This window comes from Acyrthosiphon pisum, chromosome A3 (genome assembly GCF_005508785.2).
Source record: "Acyrthosiphon pisum isolate AL4f chromosome A3, pea_aphid_22Mar2018_4r6ur, whole genome shotgun sequence".
Classification (NCBI taxonomy): Eukaryota; Metazoa; Arthropoda; class Insecta; order Hemiptera; family Aphididae; genus Acyrthosiphon; species Acyrthosiphon pisum.
The window spans coordinates 25,108,862-25,116,483 of record NC_042496.1 but is presented as its reverse complement, the minus strand read 5'-3'; the positions used below and the strand labels follow the sequence as shown (position 1 = coordinate 25,116,483).

Genomic DNA, 7,622 nt, shown 5'->3' with positions numbered 1-7,622 from the left:
TTTCTACAGAACAGGATCATTATTACTGTAAAGCGTATTTTTTTGTACAAAATTATATTGGCACCGGGGCCCTTAAGTTATTTGGCAATTTTATAAATAACTGCGAGTTTAATGGCCAACAGGTTAGGTTAGGTATGGAAAGATATTCGTATATATGTAGGTACTTGTTTGCAATATCTAAAGATTTATATACGGTGGAAAAGAAAGATTTCAGGGACAGATGTTATTGATAGGTATTTATTAATTATGTATAAAATGTACATTCACTTTACAATTAGTTATAATATGCTAATGCTACAATATATTTTTAAATTTACGATTAAAAACCCGGAGTGCGTTTGTGCATATAATTAACCACTCGTTTCCGAAATATGCTGCGTTAATATACGTGTTACATTTGGAAATTTAAATATTGGACGGGTTCTCGCGGCTTTTTGGGATCCGGGACACTGATGGGATTGCAATCTCAATATACCTACGTGTGGTATGCAAAATTTCATTTTCCTATAGTCTGAGACCTGAGTGCCCGACTTTATTTACTCAGCTGTTTACGATTCAAATTCTCGATTATAATTTTTACGTGTCAGTAAACAGTATTATTTCATATAGGTATTAGAAAATAAACATAATATACTTCGGCATATACAACTATATGGGTAACTATATAGTCTATACTCAATGGTAATATATAAACGTACTTATACATAAATATGTGTCTATAAATCCAGTTCGACTATCAAAAAAATGCTAATAACTCAATTTTAAAGGTTCTTACTCAATGTAAAAATTGTTGTATGTTGTACCTGCATTGCATTTAACACGACCTATTGGTTTTGTTGAGTACAAATTAGTAAAAAATAATAATTATCCAAGGTTGGTAAGTGCTTTAAATTTCGGTTTGCTGTATATTTGCCACCAGAATTAATAAAGATACTTTAAAGATATTTTGCAAATTGAATAGCTATTGCTCTACCTGATTCTGATGGGATTATACTTCTCTGATTACGTTTTTGCATCATATATATTTTACGTATATATATAATTTAAACTTCAATCCATTCCTGTGAGCTGTGAAACCAACTCTATGAATACAACGAACGTAGTGGTTGAAGCTTTCTATAGGTAGGCATTTTAATAATGAGAATGTATCTACTAAATAGGGTATAACCTGTGCGCTAACGAGTAACGAGACATAATTTTTGCGCAAACAAATTATAAAAATGTGCGCAAATGAGACATCATTTTAAGAAATTTGCGCAAAGTAGGAACGTTCGTAGTCTGTACGATAAGATCACTGAAAATTGAAATATATTGTTTTAACTGTTTTTGATCATGGACTTGGAATTCATTTTTTGCATCTTTAACATGTGTAATTGAGCAATTCATTTGTTGAAGTTAAAATTAAATTATATTCAATTGTTTTAATTCATAATAATAGACAATAATAGTAGTAGTAGTAGATAAACACGATTGTCCTTGAATGTTATTGGTCGAGATTTGTGTTCCTTATAGAATGGTGCCTAGTTGTTTGAATCAAATATATACCAATATATATTCGTTTGAGCTACACGCGATACTTGTAGTTTTTATACTCCGACAAGTCAGTTTAAATTGTTTAATTCCGCCGTTATATCCAATTTTTTTTTTTTTTGAATAGGTAAGTATAACTGTATTTTAAATTTAAATAAGAAACACATTTTACTGTTATGTTTTTTCATTTATTAATCCCATTGATATAAAATCATTGTATATTGAAAACAATTCTGATCGAAAACTGTCTGTCAGCTTATACCTATTACTAAGTATGTTTTATGATATTATTGATAGGAAAACTGTATAGTTAGATACCTAGGTACTAGAAATGTTAAAGTGGTGGAACCTGGAGTACAATGGAGAGAAGCAGTGGAATTCACAAGCAGATGGAGGAATCATGTCTGAAGTGCTGGTCTTGAGGGTAGTTACCCCCTACCCCCTCCCACCAAGATGATATTATTGGTATTAAAGTAATTTATTTTGTTAATTTTGAAAATAAATAGTAGTACAGTAGGTTGAATTAATTCTTGAAGAAAACATTGCATATTTTTAAAATATTATCGTGACTTGTGTGTATAAAATATAATATACTTTAAAAGTTTGAAGTAAGTACCCACTATACCCAAGAATTATATTTTTAAATTACAACAAAATAACTAAGATTGTAGTTCAAATATCTATTTTCGTCCAATTTCGAACTCAAAATATCTATAAGAATAATGTATTTACCTATTTATTGTTTAGATTTAATGGTTTAAGTATGAACTACTTATGAGAAACCTGGCTTAAACATTTCAATCTTCAATGTTCAATCTTTAGCTATAAAAATTGGACATTTTATACATTTTTAATTTAAAAAAATATTTTTTGATTTTAATTTTTGTGATCTTGGTTATTTTTGTCAAAATTTAAACTTTAAATTCTTATAAAAAGTTGTATCTATGTATCATTATTCTTTAATGTTTTTTTTATCTGCTAATATAATTAATAACAACTTGCGAGGAACAATGTAGGTATTAAATGTTTCTTATGGTTATAAATAACTCAAAAAGAGGCGGAATAATTTGAAATTTTCATTATGTATGGAAAATGATTATATAAACGTTTGGTGAAAGTATAAAATTGGAGCATTTTTACTGCCTCAAAAAAAGGAGTAATGATAGACAGCAAAAAACACACATCATTGTAAAATCAATATACTTTTTCGCTCCACTCACAATCTTATAAAGTTAGGTCAAAAAATTAAACAATTTAATTCAAGGTTCCTCATCAGTCATCACGCATTGCTTTTATTTTTTTAGTTAACATTAGACATTTCAATAGAAGATTTCCAAAAAGTTTTTCTACCTTTATCAAAAAAAAAAGTTTACCGGACAGTAGCATTCATTTTTATAGGTGTTTGATTATTTGATTTTTTTATATTTAGAAGTTTTTATAATTCAATTTGATTATTCATACAAGTACCTATACCTATGTTAGGATGACACCGTCTCCGCTCAAAATCGTAGGTATTTCGTATGCAATGATTTATCATTGAATTCAAATCTAACACATCCATTACAATGACATACTCGACAACTATTTTACAGCATAGCGACACCTACAGGCCACTTGTCCACCTATTTTATAACTAAGGATTGAAAACTTTAGTACCTACCTGGCTACCAAGTTTATCCTTTTACCATAGAATCTAAAAAAAATAACACAGTTTTTTTTTATAGATATTTTAAGTCCAAATTTGAACAAAATTAGAGGTATAAACTAAGAACAACAATCTTATAGTTTATTTGGTTGTAATTTAAAAATATTCACGAGTACTTGGAGCTTGGCTATAAATTATAATATGTCATAGCTTATGCCACAAGTAATGTAGACTGCAGACAGACCATCTTCACCCAGAATCGTATTTCGTATACAATGATTTAAATGATTTAATATTATTGAATTCAAATTTAATACATCCATTACGGTGTACCTACCACTTGACACCTACTGTACAGCAGAGCGATACCCACCTGCCACCTTTTTAAGTTTAACATTTGGCTATCTGATGACTGATATATAATACTAGATGATCCCGCTGTGCACTTCATTGCCCGTGTAATGTAACAACTCTATAATAATATGACTCAAACTTTGTTCAATTTGTTATTTAACTTTTCTATTGCCCGGAATAAAAATTACATATTTTTTTCTGCACCACTATTGTATTTTTGACATCCAGATTCCCTACTTTTTCGGTGGATTTTCATAAAATTGTCTTTCATAGAAACTTTCTCCGTGATATACTCTTTCGTTTAAAAAAAATCAAGAAGATCTGATCCTGCTAGAGTTTACCCTGTACAAAGATTTTCATTTCACATATATATATAGTTAGATATATGTATATACAAAATTATTAAACTAATTTATATACATGTATTGCTGCTTATAGTGCTAATGCGACATAATATAAAACATTATACTATAGTCTTTTTTACCAATTCACATTTGGTCGTTTCTGCGTAGAGGGGGAGGGGGCTAAACGGAGCTCATTCGACGTGCATTAAACGATACCGTCTCTTGTGAAAGGGAGTACACCTATGTCCTATGGTATTATATTATAATATTTAATTTTACACTATTTACACATGTTGGAAATTTAAATATGCTAATAATATTGTTTTTTATAGTCAGTAGACATTTTAGCATGTACATCAGGAAACTAACAATTAAGTGAACGTTACAACATGCGATAGAGCACTTTTCCATTCATTAAATTCAAATAACGATGTACGGATATCATATAATTTAATATTTATCCTTCATTGGATTGATTTCTGGTAAATTAAAAAATAGAAAAATATTAACAAATCTAATATGCCAGTATGCCACGAGCACAACATTCACAAAAAGTTACCATTGATTTTACTTGCTATACGAATTGCTGATAAAATTATAACTATAATTATTTAACCTACCAATTATAATATTAATTGTTATTTTTAGTCAAATATACAATAACAACTTAACCTAATAACAAAATAGTATAGTTATTGGATTTTAGTTTTTGTTGAAATGAATAAAAAATATACGATAAGTTGACCAATAATCCATAGTAATACCTAGGTATATGTTATATACAAGGTGTAACAGAAAGACTTGAAAAAAAAAAATTATGCTACTTAAACGTATGACAAAAATTGTTAAAATATAAGATTAGTAAATAGTTTAAGAAATATACCCATGTTAGCAAATTTCCAAAAAAAATATTTTTAAAAAAGTTATTGCGTTCCAGATTAATTTAATCAAAAAAATATTGTTATTTTAAAAAATTCTAAAAAATAAACTACTTGCTTTAGATAAATTTTTTACCATCCAAATCATTCTTATAATCACAAATTGATTATTTTGAATTTATTCAAAAAAATTTAAATCAAATTTAAATTTTTTTATTTTTAGTATTAAAAAATAAAAATTATTTTTTTTATTACACGTGCTATACAAGTGGCTATAAACTATATATATAAAAAAAAGTTTTAAAGTATTGATTAGAACAAAAGTTATTCCAAAAGTCAGATCTATCTGTTACAACCTGTATAATATGTATTGTATACAGAGTGATCCATTTAAGTGTCTTCAATCATTATTTCAAAAAGTATACCAAGTTTTTTGAAAAAATTTGACCACAGGGCAACCGCGAGTCCTGGATTGGAATTACCACTTGGTATATTTTTGAACGTATAATATATTATAATAATTTTGAACTACTTCCTCTTTATATTTTTCTGACATATCTAAAAACAATCTCTTAGATTTTCGTCAAATTGAATTGAATAGTTTCTAAACATATAAGCTACGCACAAACATTTGGTTTAAAGAGTAAAGATATATTTTCTAAGTTTTTTTATTCGAGGCCATAAGACATAAGCGCGACAATTTGATGCATGCTTGTACCTGATCTGCCCGAGTAACCAATGACAATTATTTATATGTATAAAAAAAGGTTCAATTTTTACCGTGAATCTCAAGATTCCTGTGTTTTACCACCTCTTTAGAACGTGTATATCGGAAAACCCATTCTTCTAGCACGTCTAGAGCATTAGAGGAACCACTATATAATACCTATAGGTATTTCAAATATATTTTCCTAATTGTACTTTTTGTAGTCTTTGAGATGTATCGATAAACGAGTGAGTGATAAGTGGTATTTGGATGTTATATAAGTACGAGTAAATAGAAGATTGTTGTGATTTAAAAATTAGAAACATTTCTTAAAAAAATATTAATTTTTTTAAGTTTTTTACTTTTGAATGACACCATACATTTTTTATTTCATATCCTGAAACAAAATATAGTTCTGAGAATTTCAATCTATAAAGATTAAATTTCAGACAAGTAGTTCATTAGTTATATGTTGTAAGCATTCTGCATTTAAAGTTTTTATGAGCTGAGTTGTGAACAACATTTTGCGGGGTACCTCGTTTTCCACTCATATAAATTTTAAACGCTTATAAGTTATACCCAATACACTACTTGTACGTAATTTGATCTTTAAAGATTGAAATCCTCAGAATAATATTCTGCTTCAAGTTATGAAGGTAATAAGGTAACTAAAAATGTATGATGTCATTAAAAAAATTAAAAATTATAACGATAAAAATATTAAAAAATACAATTTTTTCAGAAATTATGTTTTTAAATGACATTAAATTATATAAAAAGAATATTTTTAAAAAAGTTAAGACTTTTATAATATCTGAATATAGACACTTAAATGGATCACTTCTATTTAACAGAAACTAAGACCAGAGTTGTGAGAGAAAAAGTCCAAGAAAATAATGGGTCAGCAAAATTTTTTTAATTTAGCGTGACACGCAGCTAAACTTAAATTCAATTATTAAAATAAAGTGTTAATTATATAAACTATTTATAACTATCTATAAATATGTGGGCATATAATATGTGTCCGATTTCACCGATTCCATTGGTAATCATATGTACCTAGTCGAATTTTTGGTCGAATTTATTATAATATATTAATGTAAATTATTTTTTTTTACATATGATGACATTGAACTCATTTTGTAATTTATTTTCACCTTAATAGTGGGAAGGAAAAATATGTAATTATCTTATCAAATTTTGTTTTAATTATTAGAACTATTGTACAATTATTTATTCTAATTTTTTATACAGGGTGATTCAACCATTTTTTCCGTTAGTAATGAATTTAATAGACCATATTTTCAAATTCTTAAATTTTTTTTTGTACTACTTAATGAGTGTCCTGTGTTGATACAAACTTTTATTTTTCAAATGAGAACCCCCCCCCCCCTTTTTTTTATTGTAAATTAATTAGTGGATAATTTTTTTGAAAATTTTTGTTGACTTAATTCAAAATTTGAATGAGTAGTTTTTAGTTATAAAATGTTTGTATTAAGGATAATAGTCCTTAAAAATGGTTTGACATACATATAAAAAGACGTAAAACTGAATCCAATATTTATTATACTTGGGCCTTTTTTATAAATTATTTATAATGATAAATTTATTAATGAATTCCATGGACCTTTTATCCTTAGAATACAAAGTTGAATAACGCAAAAGCTACCCAAACGAATTTTGATTCTGAAACGTCAACAATTTCAGAAAAATTATCCACTACACTAGGTATAATGAACGGTTGAAAAGGGGTATTCCTATTTGAAAAACAGAAGTTTGTATATTCATGGGACACTCCTAAAGTAGTACAAAAAATCCCAAGAATTTGAAAATATGGTCTTAAAGTACATTAAAAAATTCCAAAAAACAAATTTTAAATAACTGCATTGTCGAAGAAAAAATGGGATGAGCATGTTTGGTGAATCAACCTGTATATATGGTATATATGGTATATTTAAATATTAATATTTTAATATTACTATAGGCGTCTATAGCTGATTCCGCTCACTTCGTTGCCAATTAAAAATTCCCACTCTATATAGGTACTTTTAGTTATTATATTAAAAAATCTCTTATATCATTAATTTTTGCATTAAATATTCTAAAACAATTAATTATTATAATATTGTGACCAATAACAACAATTTATAAACAATAATTTCGAT

The 7,622-nt window shown here is 27.2% G+C and overlaps 1 protein-coding gene across 1 annotated transcript in view; it reads left to right on the top strand.

Moving 5' to 3' along the window:
• The first annotated feature begins 1,421 nt into the window (after positions 1-1,421).
• The window catches only part of LOC100163964 (cytochrome b5-related protein-like), a 35,421-nt gene continuing 29,220 nt past the window's right edge, over positions 1,422-7,622 (top strand). Inside the window, exon 1 of the mRNA XM_029491347.1 lies at positions 1,422-1,657. The gene's annotated coding sequence lies outside the window, so the exon portion shown is untranslated. The remainder of the gene's footprint in view (positions 1,658-7,622) is intronic.